Below are 19468 nucleotides of genomic sequence, written 5' to 3' on the forward strand. Positions count from 1 at the left end.
GATCTCCGTGAGAGGTTCAACATACAAGTTGAATAGATCTGGGGACAACGTTGAACCTTGTGGGACCCCGACAGCAGTAGGACGTGGGGAAGAGATTGCTTGATTGACCAGGAAACGTTGAGTCCTATTCTGCAAGAAAGATTTAAACCATTTCAGCACATTTCCCGACAAACCCATCCTGTCTTGTAGCCTGGTCATCAGCATTTCATGATTTACCGTGTCAAATGCAGATGACAGGTCTAGGAGAATCAGTAAGCATGCTTGATTTCTGTTTAGGGCTTGTAGGGCATCATCTACAATATGCAGGATCGCAGTTTCAGTACTATGCCCAGCTCTGAATCCCGATTGGCAATCATCTAGTAATGAGAACTTAGCGATGTGTTGACTCAGTTGGCCCTGTACGCATTTCTCAATAAGTTTGGCCAATAAAGGTATGTTGGTCACTGGTCGATAGTTGTTCGGGTCTGTTGCATCCGCTGTCGGTTTTTTGATGATGGGCACAACCTGACCTGTTTTTAGGCAGTCAGGTAGGGTCCCTTGTGCAAGTGAGGCATTTATTATCTCGGTCCAGATCGGGTGTGGCTGATTTCTCTTACGCACTTTGCCGGTAGAGGGTCTTGATAGTGGTTGTTCGGTCTGATTTCCGTTAGCGTTTTGGCGATCTTTTCTTGATCATATAATTCAAATGTGTCCCAATTTGCCTTATTTTTTGTTTGGGGACTCTCTATTGACTCGTTGGCCTCATTTGTAGGTGAGGTACGGGTCGAGAAGTTAATCGCGGCAGTTGAGAGCTCCGCTTCAAGCAATTTGGTTTTCTCCGTGAAAAATGTAGAGAATTCTTCACAACTTAAGGGAGTTTTTGGATTCTCGTGAACTGTTTTAGCTAGTTTATTAGACTGTTGTTTTAGAATCTCAAAGAGTTTTCGAGGTCTGTTTGAGGCATTGTCCAGTTCAGCTTTTATAAATTCTTTTTTGGATTTAATTATCTTCTTGTTATATTGGCTTCTGGTATTCCTGAGGGCTTTCAGCTCGGGAGAGGAGGGATGTTGCCTCCATTTCCTTTCGACCATTCTCAATTTGCGCCTGTCTTCATTCAGTGACTCACTGAACCAAGGATTTTTAGGCTTCTCTGATACTCTTTTCAGTGTCTGTGGCATGGTGTCATTGACGATATTTCCTATTGAGGTTAAGTAGTGCTCCGTCAACTCACTGACATTCAGTCTGTTGTTTGGTGGCTTCAAGACTTTCTCACATCTTTCAACCAATAGTTCAATATTGGCCTCTTTTGTATCTCGGATCAGTTTTTTGAGCTTGCCGGGTTGTATGGTCCTGCCCTTTTTCATTGTGGGTATCGCGAAAGTTATGGCGTGATGGTCGGACCAATCACACGGGTCAATAGCGAGAATTGAAGCCTCTTTATTCCATGAGATAATCCAGTCTAAGGTCGCTCCTTGTGAGTGAGTGGGATGTGTGCAAGCTTGTGTAAGGTTTAGCTCGGTGAGGAAAACTTTAAGTGAGTTAACCAGTTTGTCATTGCCGTCATCCCAGTGGAGGTTAAAGTACCCTAGGAATATATTGTTGGCATCCGAGTTAGAGTTGGCTGTTATGATCTCCATTAGTTGCTCTGTGAACTTTGCGTTATCTCCAGGTGGGTGGTAGAACGCATGCATGTTGCATCTTTGATTGTTTGTTGATCTTATATTAAGACCAAGGTATTCACAAGACTCTAGGGGGTCAGATTGGAATTGGCTGACCTCAATCTCTGACCTGTGGATGCAAGCTATACCTCCTCCCACTTTCTTTGGTCTGTCTAACCTGACAATATTATATTGTGGTGGAACTAGGAGATCTATATTCGGTGAAGATGATTCACTGAGCCAGGTTTCAGTGAGGAAGGCCAGGTCGATTTCCTTGTTAATGATGAGAGCAGCTATGTCTGATGCATGTTTCGTTGCCGAACGACAGTTTAGTAATAGGCACTTCAGGGGTTCCTGTGAGTTAGGGACGTTTCCATTATCAGATTCGGTTGCCGTTACCTGGATATGTCGTAGGTTGTTGTGGATTGCTTTCCTGTCATTCTTTCTGGACGATCTATTAGAGTCAATAGGTACTAATTTGATGCTCTCCTCTCTTCCCCGGACCGATTGTTCATAAGATCGGAGTAAGGCCAAGGCTTCTTCATTTGATAAGGGATCGGTCCTGATTGGTCTGTTGGGCCTGAGTACAACATTCTGGATGTGTGAGACTTTAGTGTGTGTACCTATCGTCATCTCCCACATTTTTTCAATTGTCTGTGAGAATTTCAACGAGACTTGTACCAGGTTACCTACTAGTTTCTGGAGCTCCTTAACTTCATTCTGAGTTCGTGATGTTATCTTTAGTGCAGTAGCCCTGATTGTCTGTGTTCTACATTTTGTTTTTCTCCATGATTGGTTTGTTCTCACTGCCACAGATCTTTCTTTTTTGTCCTTCCTTTCATTGGCATTACTGACTCTATTACAGGTGTACTCATTGTTCCCTAAGTTGTGTTGTGTAGGGGGTGAATATGTGGGTAAGGAACTGTGGTATTCAAGTCTCACATTCACGGGTTGTTGAGGAAGGGCGTGGTTATCTTCATAGGGGGATTTCCTTGGAGCTGAGGTAGCCTCTTCAAGCGCGGGGACATCTTGAGCTGGCGCCATCTGCTCTTCCCTTAGGGCCAGATTCTTCACTTTGTTTCCAATGTTAGTAGACTTCACTATCCCTTCTATCACAATCTCTGGTATTGCAATTTCAATTTCAGTGACATCTCCGGGGTTGGAGGTTAGATTGTCCTGGCCGACCGTTTGGTTCGAGTTATTAGTGGTAGGGTCGTTGAAGTCGGGGGTGACATCTAGTGGGGTCATGTGTTGTTGGTGGCTTGTACCTTCTATGGATTCCTTTAGGGTTTGGAAAGTTATCTTAAATTTCTCGAGTTCTCTGTTAGCTGCTTGTATCAGAACTATTCCCGTTTTATACAGAGTAATGTAAAATTCAGAATTACTTCTTTTAGTTAGTGAGGTCGTTATTTTAGTGCCATGTGGTATGTTTTTTATGGCTTTCGTGAACAGCGTTTTTGTAAAGGCGTTACGCCATTTAGCTGTTTTGTCGGTGTAGAATATCAAATCATTCATCATGGCGCCCTTAACTCTATCGAAATATGGGTCAACGAATAAGGTGTCCGGGTTTTTTCTCAGGGTGTTATGTTTGAATTTTTTAGCAGCATTTTTGGATAGGGTAGATGGGTATTCTATACTCCTTGCATTGGATCTGGTCGAGCATGGGTATCTTCCATCCATGTCCGCTTCTCGTTGTGGGTCTTCAGACGTCTTTGTCTATCTGTTCTGAGTAGTTCCCTGCTAAAATGTCATGTGGTTTATACTTCTTATACTGTATGATCGTGGAGGGTCTAGACGTTGAGGTGATTCCAGGTCTACAGTTTCGATAGGATAGGTATGGTTTCTGTGTAATAGGTATCTTCTAATTAGTCCTTAGCAGTTATGCTATCGTAATTCACAGTAAACCTTTGTAGTTGTGATGCCATCAATAGTAATTAATTAATTAAATATCTTTGGTTATCAAAGGGTTATCTGATGAAAAATAATCAGTGAGGAAAGTAATCATAATGATATCGTATTCACCGTAAACCATTGTAATTGTGATGCCATCACCAGTAATCAATTAATTAAATTTCATTGGTTATCAAAAGGGTTATCTGCTGAAAGTTAATCAATGCAAGATGTCAGCTGAGTCTGATCTGCTGGTCTCTTGAGGAGAGAAGACTTTCTCTTTTTCCCTACTCCAGATCTTTGGTCCTTTTCACTTTTCTTCCACCCTTCTCTCTTTCCACTCTCTTGAGGAGAGAAGACTTTTTCTCTTTCCCCTACTCCAGTTCTTTAGTCCCTTTTCGCTTTTCCTCAACCCTTCTCTCTTTCCAATACTAGGCTCGATTGTCCTTTTTCGCTTTTCAAGACAGTTAGGGGTCTGTAGACTTCCTTCTCGTTCTCGTGGCCCCAGTCCGCTTTCGCTGTCAATGCTCTTATGTTGTTGATCCTTTGTGTTTGGAGTGGCAGTGGCTGTGTCTTACGCGGCCGCCATTTTAAGGCCAGGCGCTGCTTCCCCTTCCCTTCATCTCCGCGGTCACACATTTCTCTCCTGTGTGAGCTGGTGAGGCCACGTCGGGGGCAGGGATGGACGTACCTTTTCCGACGGTCGCTGAAGATCTCTCCGCTCCTCCTTTCCGCGGTGGCCAGCCTGTGTCTACAGGCACCGGGGCTGCCTCAGATAGTTCCTCCGGTTCCCCTGATTCACTGGCTCGCCTTGCACAGCAGCATAGATGTCGTCTGTCCTGCGGATCCTTCACAGATTGTTCCACATCGGGTTGTTCGCCTCGGGAGGGTTCTGAAGGAGGAGGCACCTTGTTCATCGATCAGGTACCTGGTCCTCGCCGGCGTCTTACGTCTTCTGTGTTCCTTCAGGCTTTTAGTTTGCTCAGATCAGCGAGCTGTAGTTCCGCTTGGTATGGAGTCGCAGTTTGGGGTTGTTCGGGGATTTAATCCAATTTTGGAGATCCCTAGCCCCGGAGCTCCACACTAGAGCTCCCTTACAGCGGCCATTTTGCCTTTGACTTTCCCTTATGGTGTCTGGTCGTAAGTCAACCTTGTAGACAAGCTATCTTAATGGTAGCATAGACTAAGCAGCCTTAAAGGCTTAACTCAAGAGGTCGTGTTAAGCGAGCTGTTTTACCAATCACAGTCCTGTAATATCAAATGAAAGGACACCACACAAGTATATATTATAAAAATATATGTGTTTATTACTCAAATTAATCCCCAGTATTCTTTATGAACAAAGGGGCACAATTGTTAAATCAAAAGCACAGTATAACATACAAAGTTGCACAATTATGGATGAGGGCGAGGGGCCACTCAGACCATATACTAAGAAAGTGGTATAAGAGATACCAATCGAACAGTGGTTAGGCCTAGGGCCTAGGGAATCGCTGGGAGCAGTCGGGAAAAGCAATGCTGAAGTCGGGAAAAGCCCGCGGGATTCGGGTGCAGTGCTGAAAGCACACGCATGCACCAATGCAAGTCAATGGTGCGTAAAAGTTACACAAATAGAGTTTTAGGACACTTCCGCTGAACCTAGAAAGACAAAACTTAAGACACAGACCCTAGAGGTGTGTACCAGTGTGGGAACACCGGCGTTGCAATGTTACCTCACCCACAGGAAGCGGGTGCACAGGGTCGAAGTAGTGTCGGGTTTCGTCACGCTGGTTCTTGGTGCTTGAAGCTGAAGAGGCTGCAGGCGCTGTGAAGGAGAAGTGTCCGGTGGGATCCAAGGATGGATCGAAGTCGAAAAGTACCTGAAAGCAGAGGGGACAGAGTCTGTGTCACTCAGCAGTGACCAGGGTGGAACCAGGATGGAACCAGGCAATGTCGGGCGCAATCAGGTGGTTGTTGAGGAGCTTCTCTCCACTGTCACGCGGGCTCTGGGGCATCTACGACGTCCAGGAGCGGGTCACAATCTGTCTCATAAAGGATCTCGCCGTTGGCGCTGTCGGCTTTAAGATTGGAGCAAACAACACTTGGCAAAAGCAATCCACGCGGAACTAGAAGATTGCTTCTCACTCGGACCAGGAGCGTCAGAGTGGGTACTCCTTTTCAGGGAAGTGGGTGCAAATCTGGAGCAACCAGAATCACAAGTCGTATTTTGGTTTTCTTTGGCACAGGGGCCACAAGCCAGCTGGCAAGTGACCGGGTCAACACGTTGAGCCAAAAGAAGCAGAAGGGCCCCACGCGGCACTCGTCAAGTGTGGAGGGCTGAACTTCGGTGCAAGAGTGGCTCAGGGTTGGGGCTTCTCAAACCCCGGTGTACAGCTTCGAGGGTCACTCGTGGGCTGCAGGGTCAGCATCTCGTGGTCTTTTCAAGATGGCGTGCCCCACGCTTCTGGTCGCCTCCACGGGTCTCAGCTCTGCAGGGACTGTGGATTGGGCGGTGAGAAGGCAGACAAGCTTAATCTCGTCGATCTCTGTTGCTCGAGTTCTGGCGGGAACTGCAACAAAGCAGACATCGAGGTGCTGAATGGTGCCTGTTTGCACAGGGTGGTCACTCCTTGACCACAAGGGAGATTCTTCAGTCTTCTATGTTGAGTAGGATGTCGAAGGGTCCAGAGTTTTGTTTCTTATGTTTCTTCAGGATAATCTGAAGTGCATTGGCACTGCTCCCACTCTTATTCGAATCTGGGGGGCTGGATTACCTGCTAGGTCCCCTCCTATGGGTGGGACCCAGAAAGGGGGTGGGTACACCCCTTTCCTTTGATCCAGGCCGCGCTGGGACTGGGGCTGGTGTGCCCCAGAACCGGTTTGACCGGATTATGCATGGGGCAGCCTTGTGCTCCCCATGCAGTGTCTGGTTTCTTTCAAACCTCCCAGCTACAATCCACTATCTCCTGTCTGGGGTGGTGTGACACCTCCCTGCGACAGGAAACCCTTTGTCCAGGCCCCCTTGGCTGAGTTTCGGTCAGCTTCAGGGGGTCAGACTTGTGTCTGTGGCAGAAGCATCCATTTTGTGGATCTGAGGCTCTTTTAAAAATCAACCGCATTTCAGTAAAGTAACATGTCTTCTCCCTCTAGAGGGGTGGAATGCTATCCCCGTCGCCAGAACTGGCGAGGGGATAGTATTCCAAATCGTATGACACCTTACACGACATGTTTTGATAAAGCCAAACCAAAGTTGCTATATAACTGCGAGGATTATAATGCACTTAACAGTATATGGTATGGCATTATCCTGAAACAGATTAGGGATTTGTTCCCGACAGCTGCAGACAGGCTCAGCTCATGCTAGAGCTCCATCTCACACTAAACCACGCACTCTGCCTCCAGGATTGATAAGGCCTTCCATAGGAGTGGCTCACAGGTTTATATGTGTCCAGATATAGGTTTAGATATAGGTATACTATATCTAAGCAAGAGGTGATTACACCACCTTGCCCCAGCTGAGTGATCAGCCAGTTGTGTCAATTTAAGAACCAGCCAGGGGTGGCAAAAGATATGCTGCAGCCCCTGGTAGGCCTTGGTGGCACCTATGCCCTGAACACCTATAGTGCATGGTACAGGGGCTGACAAGGAGTCAATTTCCAATTGTGGTATGTACCTAGGGTACATGGAATCCATTTTACAGAGAGAGCAGATAGCCTGGGGCCCTGATTAGCAGGGAACCAGGCCAACTAAGTCAAAAACCAGCTAAACACAAGGCAAAAAACCTGGGGTAACCATAGTCAGGTAGCCACCTTCCTACACACAAGGTGAGTTCAGTCTTAATAAATGCACTTATAAACACTGCTGAGTAAATCTTGTATTGTTTCCTTTTCGATGCAATTATGTGTAATTCAGTATGCCCACCCAAAAGAGAACGTTTTTCAACATGAAATTAAAAAAAGAATGCTATTCATGGTTGCGGTCAACATGGGTTCCAAACAGCCCTATGACATTAGAGTCACCTTTGGTTATTTGGGATTTTTAGTGCTCTGCTCAGAGGGTCTATTAAACTCAAATTTAAGGCACCAAATAAAATGCAAGGCCCAGATTCCAGAGTGCTGTGGAGTAAAGGAAATGGACTGCCTGGGGTGTTGTTCCTGACTTTGGAAAAGTTGTGAGTTATGGATCTGAAAGAGCTGCAGAAGAAGCAAGCTTTTTTTAGGTTTTACCTGCACAGTGTGTGAAATCTCTTGTATTTAATATATCTGAAAAGGGGGCTCTTATCAGTTCCCAATACACAATAGTGTGTTCATTTGCTGTTCTGTGGAACTTTTTTTTGCTAACTGACCCTTGCTGCACACATTTACAATACTTCTCCTAATTCTGTTCACACTGTTTAAGCCCCATTCACTGTCAGGATACGATCTCTTACCACGGAAAGGGAAGACAGCTTCTAACAGTATGTTGGAATGCTTACTTTTTATTACTTAGTAAAGCAGATGCTTTAGCCGTAGAACATTTGCAGTATTTCCTATTCATGCGTCAGTACCTTTCTTTGCACTTTGTAGGTATTATCGGGTTGATTTTTTTCAACTTAATCTATTTGGTCATTAAGATCAAATTCTAAATGTTGGAATAAACATTGTGTATTAAAAATAAAGTTAATATGCAAGAGCTATGCTATATTTTACTAATAAACAAGCAGTCACAAGTTCAGTTCCCTTGCAGACTACAGGGTCATGTTTGAATGGTGAAGCAGGTGCAGTAGCGTCTAGCTCAAAAGTTGTCAGAACTACTCCAAACACATAATATTGCAATATTTAACTACTTAAGGGGCAGTCACAATTGTAGTTACCTTGTGGCTAAAAGGGACTTGATTTGAAAGGTGCAGCAGGTGCAGTGGCACCTGGGCCAAAAGCTCTAGGGACCCCACTAAACCCAGATTATTGCTAAAATTACAAACTAAACAGGCAGACACAATTGTAGGTACCTTGCAGACAACAGGTTCCTGATTTCAATGGTGCAGCCGGTGCTGTGACACCAGGACCAAAAGCTCTAAGCACCTCACTAAACACCTAAAAGTGCTATATTTTACTACTAAAGAGGCAGTCACAAGTGGAGTTACCTTGCAGAAAACAGGGTAATGATTTGAGGCCATGATTTGGGCCCAGTGCACTGGCACTGGGCCCAAACGTTGCCAGAACTCCTCTAAACAACTAATATTGCTATATTGTATTACTATACAGGCAGTCACAATTGCAGTTACCTTGAAGTTGAAAGGGGCTTGATTTAAATGGTGCAGCAGGTGCAGTGGCACAGGGGCCAACATTTGTCAGAACTCCTCTTAAAACCTAATAATGATATAATTTTCAACTAAACAGGCGTCATAAGCACAGTTATCTAGCAAGCACTGGGGTCATGATTTCAATAATGCAGCAGTTGCAGTGGCACTGGGACCAAAAGCTCCAGGCACCCCACTAAACACCGATAAACAGGCAGTCACAAGTGTAGTTATCTTTCAGGAACTAGGGTATGATTTGAATGGAGAAGCAGGTGCAGTGGCACTGGGCCCAAAAGTTGTCAGTACTCCTCTAAACACCTAATATTGCTATATTTTACAACTAAACAGTCAGCCATAAGTGCAGTTATCTAGCAAGCCCTAGGGTCATGATTTCAATAGTGGAGCATGGATCAGCTGGTAGAACAATACAGTGCACCGTGTTGAGGAGTACTTGCACTAATGTAATGACTAATTAGCACAACATTATCAGAACTATACAAGAAATTATATGATTCACCGAGGACTTGAAGAGTGCATGAGAGAGGTATTTGAAAGTAAGAAGGAAACCTCAAAGGGAACACTACTAATACCCCTAATGACTATCACACTTGCTACAGCTGCTGTGTTGACACTGCTGCTTTCAAAGCTGTCAAAGAGTTTGTAGTAAATAAATGGGATAGTTCAGAAATGTGCAATATTTTGAGCATACCACCTAATGAAAACCTCTAAGGTGATCAAAATCTGAAATAGTTGTAAGAGGAGGAAAAATACACCATCTTGGCTCTGAGAAAAAGAACACAATACAGCCTCCCAGCAATGAGGGAAAGAGTTCTCTGAAACGTCAGCGTCAATGGACTGTTCAGTAATCACTTGGATGGGTTTGAGTGTAATGAAAATGAGCCTCTGTTTGCTAGGAATACATCAGATGCTCAAAACTCAGACTCCTGAGACACAGTTTCAATTTTTTTAGACAACTTAAACTAAACCGTACATTGAGGAGACCTGTTAAGGCAATGCAACTGTGGTTGCAGTCCAGGATATTTCAACCTCATTCTAATTGACTGCTTATAATGTGACTGTGTCAAACGGGCTCAAGGAAGTGCAGAGAACTGAAAAGCCTGGCTAGCGGTCTGACTGCCGCATTATGATGCAGTTGGCCGGAGCGCAGTAGTCGGAGGGACTGACTGATGCCTCCGACAGGCTCAAGGAGCCCGTTGGGGCATTGGTCCGACTGTATTCTCTAGAATGGTGGTGGTGGCTGCGGCTGCACCACCAAAGGGATTACGATGTCCCTTTCTCTCTGCCTTTATGTGGTGGTCCGACGCCATGTCAAGGCAGACGGAAGAGACTTTGTGGGCCCGTAGCAGGGCCTCTTCCATTTGTGGGCCTCAGCTATGGATCCAGAGGGTACATGTGGTGCCCTCACAAACATCCATGCACCATGTGCAAGGCACCATTGTGGCTTGTGCTGTGAATGATCCTTTTCTTGGCCGCAGAACAAGCCTAAAAGAAAAAAGGCATTTGTCCAACCACCTACGTGGCAGTAGCATCGTGATTAGGCGGGCAGAACTGCTGACTATATGTTGAGTGATCCATTCCCGTGGCGATGGTGGTCACCATTGTAATCAGGACCCAAGGGATTTTGGGACAGATGTACAAAACTTTTTTTCATTTGCAAATGGCCCGATTCACAGAATAGGGCCGTTTGTGAACGAAAAAAGGCATTTTTCAATTCACAAAGGCTCAATTTGCGATTCAGTAACCTATTACCGAACCACTAATTGCGTTTGCGATGCAGTATTAGGAAGGAGCATGTTTAGGGCTTCCTTTTCTAATACTGAATGGCAGTGGTATCTGTGAATGTTTTTGCGATCGAAATGCAGTCACAAAACATTCGCATTTTACCACCTACTTCGAGTAGATGGTAATCTGTTTGTAAATGGGAAGGGGACCCTAAGGGACCCTTTCCCCTTTGTGAATGTGCCCCTGTTATTTTTGCGATATCCAATGGGTCGCAAACTAAGACCTACCTCCTGAATATTAATGAGGAAGGTCACAAAATGTGTCAAACACACACTTGTACATTGGTGTTTGCGATTATCAAATATCGAATTGCAAAAATTCACTATTTGGTAATTGTAAACAATTACTAACGTACATCTGTCCCCTAGTTCTTCAAATTCTTTCAATGATAAGATTAATTTCATAATGTCTGCATGTTCCAAAGTGATGACGATGGCTCTAATTTTAGTATTTTCCTTGCAAATAGATTTATGGTTTAAATCTTTTTATTGTTTATAAAAACAGACAACTGACAAAGACCCTCTGCTCCTCAAACATGGTGCAAATATAGACAACGAGGTTTCATTATCATGTTATCATCTGCAATAATCATGGAGCGGGCCATCAAGAAAACAATAATAAAGACAAAAAAGGAACTAACCCCTAACACCAACCCCCCCAACCCAAACCCACCCTACTCCCTCCCAACCCACCCACCCTTCGTCCACCTGATCACGGAGAGAAAAAGGGAAAAACGTAAAAGGAATAAAGTAGTATTTAGAGGCGTGTTCTGCGGGTTTTCTTGGCGGAGTCACAGGGAATTTGGCTATCAGGTAGTCGTAACAGCCGTAAGTAACGGGGGCATGTCAGTTTCCTAAATTCCGATACTAGCAGTGTTAGAAAGGGTCGCCATAACTCAGGGAACTCCGACCCTCTACCCGCAAGAGTAAGTGTGAGTTTTTTCATGCACAACACCAACCAGAGCCTCTGAAGCCAACCCGAGTGTGTAGTAAGCTGGGTGGACCTCCAATGCACCAGAATATTCTGCATGGCTGCCCCCATTGTAATGCAAATAGATTTATACTGCCTAGATGATGTACTATTTGAACACGAATTTGTGAAAATTCTGTCATCTTTAAAATTTCAAGCACAAATGTTTTTGAAAAAAGAAATGTCAGATCCTCTCCATGAGCTTCCTCTACAATATCAGACATTCTTAAGCGGTTTCTGTGATTTCTGTTCTCAAAATCTGGAGAGTTAGTTTAGAACTAAAATTCATTTTAGAAACCCTAGGGGTAGCATACCCTGCATCACTAATTCTCCCTTCAACATTAGATGCTCCCATTATAATTATAGACCCATTTTTTTTGTAATATTTTGTAACTTTTTGTTGGTTGTTCCAGAAATAGTCTTAAAGATCTGATTTCCTCCAATAAAACTTTTAAGTTGTTTTTTTAAATTTTAATTTGAGGTAACATTGAGAGATATCTCACTCTGTACCTAATAGATGTCAAAACTGAAAAGTAATAGCCTAATTTCGCAAAAGGAATCTAGCTGAGAATCCCAGTCGTCCGCCTATTCCAATCAAGGTACTGAATAACGATGCATCGGTTGGAAGCAGGGAAAAGATGGGCGAAGGGAAGAGACATTGCTTGGAATGGTGCTAAAAGCAGCCTAAAATCATTTCAGAATCACTGCTCGGATATCTTCAATAGAGACGCAACGAAACAGTATGACTCTTAGTAAGTCAACAAACAATGAATATTTCACATTTGTGTATAAAACTTACTCCTGGAGGACATGCTGTGACCAGCATCAGCTCTAGCAACAATTAGTCTTGAAGTCCAATGGCCCTTGCAGCGAATCCAGAACTGCCATAATGGAGCAAGCCAGAATGCCAGTCCAGCAGAAGGGCTGCAGAGGTGGCTGTAGGAGCGGATAGAAATGACATCCATTGTGTGCGAAGGGATGCAGGGGCATATTATCAAGGGGGTTTATCTCCGCTTTTTTGGCTTTAAAAGCCAAGAAAGCGGAGATAAAATTATCTCCCTATTACCTAGCTGTCGCTAACACCAGTTAGTGACAGCTAGTAGGAGATAGCGACCATCTTGGGCCCCTCTTTGCATGTCAGTGAAATGTATCACTAATGACATGTGCCAATGGGCGTGCCAAGATGTTAGCGACTGAAAACAGTCGCTAACATCGCTATCTCTTATTACCAACTTTTGGAGATATTCGCACTAAGCGCGAATATCTCCAAAAGCTAACACCTGCCCCTGAGCAGTTCTTAGCCATGTTATCCAATGGGAGGTGGATAACATGGCTAAGAGCATTAGCTCGGTACTGTATGAATATCGCTGACTTTTCAGCGCTATTCATGCATTTCGGCCGATTTTTATCGCTTAGGAGATAAACCTTGATAATAGGAAGGTTCCTAAGCGATAAAAATCGCCGCAGCTCGGCGATAAAAATATTGCCGCTAAGCCAACATAGCGATAATTATCGCTAGTTGTTGGCATTAATGCCCCGCAGTTCGCTCACAAAAATTAGCACAATGTTGAACATGAGGCGAAGAACAGCGCTCCTATTCTGTTTGTTCACATTGTTTCTGAGCTCCTGCAATACATTTTTGACCTGAATGAAATAGCCACTAGGCAGTTTATGTGATGCCATAATCTCGGGCATTTCGTGTAACAAGCATTATGCAAAAGGCTTGTTACAACACCAGCGGGACGCTTCACATTTTATGGGCCTCATTTATTCACATAAAAGTTTCATAAGTACATGCTCTTTTGTAAATCAAATAGATCTCAATAGGGAAAAATGGCAAGCATGAAAGCAGGAGAGATAATTGAAACGCAGCTGTTCACTTAACATTTCCTAATTTAACAAGTAAATTCGTGATGACTTTTCTGAAGGCATAGATCACAGGGAACAGGTTGACATGTTGCACAAGCTGTTTATTCATATTGGAAATGCTCTTTAATTAAAGTGCTGCAAGAAGAGTTTGTTGGTTTTACTGATCTGATAACTAACTATCTTACCTAGGAAGGCACAATTTTATTAACAATTACAACGGAACATTCTATCCTATGGTATGTAAACACAAAAATGTATCAGCAAAGATATCATCTGTCTATGAACAATGCACCCCACAGTTTTGCGGGAACTTCGAAAAAGAGCTTTCACAATTAGTATGAGTTTTAGGGAAGAGGCACTTAGTCGATGAAGGTCCATTATGACACGAAGAGAGGTTTAAGTATATGAAAATATCCAGTTTATAAATTAAATAAAGAAGGGGTACAGCAACATAGTAAGAGTAAAAGAAAACTGCAAATCCACACATGGGAGTGAATTATTTAAAAGTTTGTGCATAAATATTAAAGTTAAAAAAATATGTTAAAGAAATTTTTAAATGAGGCATAATCAATTAATCATTCAATCAGGAGTTTGTATAGCATGACTACTCACCCGTGAGGGTCTCAAGGCGCAAAGGAGCTGGGGCTGCTGATCCATCTGGGTGTGGATGTTCAGTCGAAGACTCAGGTCTTGAGATCCTTCCTGAATTGGGTCAGTGACAGAGATTGCCTGAGGTGGACTGGCAGGGTGTTCTAGGTCTTGGTGGCAAGGCAGGAGAAGGATCTTCCTCCGGTTCTGGTCTTGTGGATCCGTGGGATGGTGACCAGGTTAAGTTGGGTGGGGCAAAGTTGTCTGGTGTGTATGTGGAATGCGAGGCGGTGATTCAGACATGCTGGTCCTATGTTATGGAGAGCTTTATAGGCATGTGTGAGGAGCTTGAAGGTGATTCTCATTGACTGGGAGCCAGTGGACTTGTTGAAGGTGTTGTGTGATGTGGCCGCAACAGGGGATATCGAGTACCAGTCGGTCTACAGCGTTTTAAACGTTATGTAGTTTCCTGAGGAGTTTCTGGGTGCTGCCGGCATAGAGAGCATTGCCGTAGTCGAGTCTGCTGGTGATGAGTGTGTGGGTGACTGTCTTTCTAGATTCCGTGGAAATCCATCGGAATGTCTTTCAAAGCAGGTGGTGTGTGTGGAAGCAGGATAATGATACAGCATTGAAAAGGTGGTTCATTGTGCTCGAGAAGTCCAGTAAGATGCTGAGGTTATATGCATGGTCCATGTCGGTTGGAGGGGTCCCCAGTGCAGCGGGCCACAAGAGTCATCCCAGGCTGAGCGGGCTGGTCCCAGGATGAGCATTTTGGTATTTTCCGAGTTGAGCTTGAAGCAGCTGTCTTTCATCCAGTTAACAATGGTTTTCATACCACTGTGAAAGTTGATTCTGGCGGCTGTGAGTTTGTTGGTGAGGGATAGGATCAGCTGGGTGTCGTTGACGTAGGAGATGATGTTGAGTCTGCGGTTTCTGATGATGCCCGCGAGGGGGGCCATGCCGACTTTGATGAGGGTGGGGCTCAGGGAGGAGCCCTGGGGCACTCTGCAGCTGATCTATGTAGGTTCTGAGAGGAATGGAGGAAAGCTGACTTGCTGTGTTCTGCCGGGTAAGGAAGGAATAGATCCAGTCCAGGGCCTTGACGCAGATGCCAGCTTTGTGGAGTCTCTTAATTAGGGTGCAGTGGGAGACGATATTGAAGGCGGCCGAGAGAGACAGTAGGATAAGGGCTGCGCTTTCGCCTTGGTCGAGGAGGGAGCAGATGTTGTTGGTGGCAGTGAGGAGTGCTGAGGTTCCTTCGGAAGCCAGATTGGGAGACGTCCAGGGCGTGGGCATTGATTGCCTTCTTCATGACCTAGGCTGGGAAGGGAGGAGGGAGGTGGGTCTGAAGCCCTTGAAGTCAGTCAGGTCGACGGATAGTTTCTTCAGCAGGGGGTTGATCTCGGCATGTTTCCAGTTACTGGGGAAGGTGGTGGTTTCGATGGAGCAGTTGATGGTGTGGCGAAGCTCAGTGGCGCTGGAGGTGGCTGTTCTATGGAAGATGTGATGCGGGCAAGTGTCAGATGGGGCTCCGGAGTGGAAGCTCTTAATGGTCTTGAGTGTGTCGTCTGTGGTGAGTGGAGTCCAGTTGAGCAGGATCTGTTGGGGTGTGGCGTGGTTGCGTGTGATGGTGACGGGCATTTTGGCAGGGTCTTGGGTGTTGAAGCTGTCATAGATCTGCCTGATCTTGTGGTGGAAGAAGGTGCTGAGTTGTTTGCAGAGGTCATGGGAGGGTGGGACGTCTGTGGTCTCACTGTTTGGCCTGGAGAACTGCTTGATGATGGCAAAGAGTTCTTTGCTGTTGTGTGCGTTGGTGTTGATTCTGTCTTGGCGGGCGGTTTTCTTTGTGGCTCTGAGGAGGAGGTGGTGTGCATTTCTTTTTGCAAGGCCGTTAAGACTCTCCTGTTTCCTTAGCCCTGTTAAAAACTCGAATTTTTAAATAAATCTGCTCCTTGGTTATGTTGTGTGGCTACCTTGTCGGGCGCCGGGACGCTCCTTCGCTGGAGCAGCTGAGCGCATTACAAATACCATTAACATAACATAACATAACATAACATTGACGGCGGTTTTGAAAGTTGCGTGGGTTTCTGGGATTTTGTTGTTTCTCCATCTCTTCTCAAGCTGTCTGCAAGTTTGCCTGGACCCGTGGAGATTGCCAGAGTGTCGGCGCAGTTGTGGATATATCGGTGAAGGTTGCATGCTGAGGTGTAGGCACCTTCTGATGTAGGCTGTGTGCTAGTGATGAGGAAGGCAGTGAGATGTTCTTCAGTGGCCTTGTTCCAGCTACAACAGGTTGCGGTGATGGCGGTGGAGTTCGGTGGGAGTGATGAAGGTGAAGTGCACACATTGGTGGTTGGTCCAAAGGAGTTTGGTGGTGTGGCTGTAGGTGATGTTTCATCTGGCAGAGAAGACAGGGCCGAGTGTGTGTTCGGCTGTGTGGGTCAGAACAGTGACTAACTGCTTGAGTCTGATATTGGCGAGGTTTTCCAGAAGGGATGTGGTGTTCTCGTCACTGGGGTTGTCCAGGTAGAAGTTGAGGTCACAAATTAGGATTTAATTGGTGGATGCGAGAGCCTGGAGGTCAATGAGGTGTACGATGGTGTCGGTGAAGGGCGGGCTAGGACCGGGAGGCCTGTAGATGATGGTGCCATGGAGGGTGGTGTTGGGGTTGGTCTGGATCTGGAAATGGAGGTGTTCCATGGTTGTTGGGTCATTCGAGTGAGTGGTCAGTTGGAGGATGTTCTTGTGTATGATGGTGATGCCTCCTCCTGGTCAGTTGGCATGGTCCGTACAGGTGACTTTGTAGCCATCAAGGATGAAGGTGGCAATGTTCGGACCAGAGCTGGGGTTGGTCTAGGTTTCCGTGAGGAAGGCACTGTCGGGAGAGGCGGCGTCAAGGAGGTCGCATATTTCTGTGGAGTGTTTGTGGAGAGAGTGCGTGTTGAGGAAGATGCAGCTGATCTGGTTGGGTGTGCTGTTGGTTGGCTGGGTGTTGAGGTGAGCTGGCGTGTTGGGATGGGCGAGGGTGTAGCTGCAGTTCTGGCAGGAGAAGTGTCCCTGGGTGTCCTTCAGCAACATGAGGCATGGCATCCTATGTTGAGGGCGAGGAGGGTACTGGCTTCATATTGGTGGAAGGATTTAGAACCAGGGTCTGTAGCTCAGGGCGCAGTCTAGGCGTGGACGGGCTCAGACGGGCTTGCCTTTGGCACACCTGCGGCACACATGCTGCACACAGCTGACATTAATTAGTGTGCTGGAGGCAGGACAGCTGGCAGGCTGGAAACCCAGGAGCAGGAAGAGTCACTGGAGGGGGCGGGCCAAGGGCGATTGCAGGGGAGGTGAAAAAAAATCAGAGAAAGCAGACAAAAGGCAGAAAGAAAGGCAGCAAAAGCGAGATAAGGCAGAAAACGAGGGACAGAGAGCAGCCCAGCAGCAGATTACCACTCTCTACCACTAGACCACCAGGGACTCGCACTTTTGACCAGAGGGTCAGTGGCACCAATGGGGGCAGCAGCTACCAGGTGGAGTTGTGCAAGGGAAGAGAGCAGTTACAAGTTTATGATTAAATGGGACTTGATTTATGGAACTTAGAAGAATAGGAGACTGGGTTGTCAGGAATCAAGTAAAGACCTTCAGAAGACAATAGAAGTCACTTAATATAGTGACCCATCTCACTGTCTGTGTCAATGGGAATTATAGTCATAACTAACAAGCATGAAAAACAGAAGGTTATAATTGCTGATGTGCCAAGAAAAGCTGTGGCTTAAGTAAAATCACCATAGTGGCAAATGGCCTTAGTTTTAGATTATTTTCTTTCCTAGGAAAGTCAGTCATTTTTCTGATGCCTCTACAATTTGGCATGGCAGCTGTTCATTTTAATATGTATGGTGTGCACACTTAACAGGCACCTTGAAATGCCCCTTATATATTATGTATTGGAAAAGTGTGGCAAACAGAGTACTTAATTCTGTCTCAATACTTACTGGTATTTAATTACTCCTGTTCCTGTTGTCCTCATCCCATTTATCACAAGTGAGGTGAATCCACCTCGCTAGACAGAAAAAAAGAACAGATGAATGCTCGTAGTAATTGCCCCTCCACGTAAGGCTGGAGCCTATATAGGCAATACTTACTCAGCATTCCTCCTGAACTACCAAGCCTGTCATACAAAGTCCAGCATTTCAGGGAGATGAGTGGTGTGTTGAATGGGACCACGACAACAAGAGCAGGATTAAAGAAGATTACCGGTAAGTAATGAGACGTTTCACCCAGGTCTCCCCGGTCCTCATCCCCTACATCATAAGTGAGAAATACCAAACCAGAACAGAACGATCTTCATATGCCAAAAGAAGACATACCAAGAGACAGAAGCCCCCATCATACTGCGACATCCCACAGTGATTTATTAAACAGAATAAATGCCATCAGATCAAGGAAGTATGGAATTCAACATAACACCCCAAAATTAGCATCCTCTTGCAAAACATTCTGTAATCAGTAATGCCTGACAAATGTGTCAGACGTAGTCCACGTTGCTGATCGACATTTTCTGAAATAGAAACTCCTTTCAGCTCAGCCCAGGTGGTTGAAACCCCTTGTGTGGGATGACCCTTAACCCCTTGTGTGCTGTTGACGAGCTCAGCTCGTCATGAGGGACGGTTGAGCTGTCCTCATGACGAGCTGAGCTCGTCACAGCGGTTGGAACGTTCGCACGCGGGGATAACTACCTGTGCTGAGTGTTCAAAAAACGGGTGTGCGGGCAGCTCCGCTGTGCCTCATGACGAGCCGAGCTTGTCACCAGCACAGCGGCGCCGCGTGCCGCCCCCTCCCCACCCCACACAGCGGGGGGAAATCCCCCCCCCGCAGCCAAGGGGTTAAACCCAGCTAGGGGAACAGTACTTGATAAAGAATAGGCCAAAGAGATCAGTTGCTTGATTAATCTACTGATTGACAATGAGAACAGTTTTTTACCCTCACTGGAGGCCCCAAAAGACATAATAGAGGAATCTGTCTTACGAAAAGGCTTTGTCATGTCTAGATACAACAAGAAGACTCTCTTCACATGAAGTAAATTCCAACGCACCTCAAATGCCTCACAATCTCCATCAGCAGCCAATGCAGTAAGGAATATCTCCTGAACCTTGTGAAACTGGGAAGGGCCCTTGGGAACAAAAGAAGGATCCAGATGGAGAACAACCCCATCCTCAAAGAAAGTCAAAAGAGACTCCCTAGCAAAAAGAGACACCAGATCCCCAAATCTCCTTGTTAAGGTTATTGCCACAAGGAACACAACCTTAAAGGTCAAGAACTTGATATCAGCAGCTTCTAAAGGCTCAAATGACTGAGACTTAGGCATTCAACACCAATTCCTGTTATGGATGCAGTGGTTTAACTAAAGGCCTGGAAAGGAAAAAACAATTGTGGCTGCCAATCCTCTGCATTCCCCCAATGAGCC

Source organism: Lissotriton helveticus, chromosome 6 (assembly GCF_964261635.1).
Source record: "Lissotriton helveticus chromosome 6, aLisHel1.1, whole genome shotgun sequence".
In the NCBI taxonomy this organism is placed as follows: domain Eukaryota; kingdom Metazoa; phylum Chordata; class Amphibia; order Caudata; family Salamandridae; genus Lissotriton; species Lissotriton helveticus.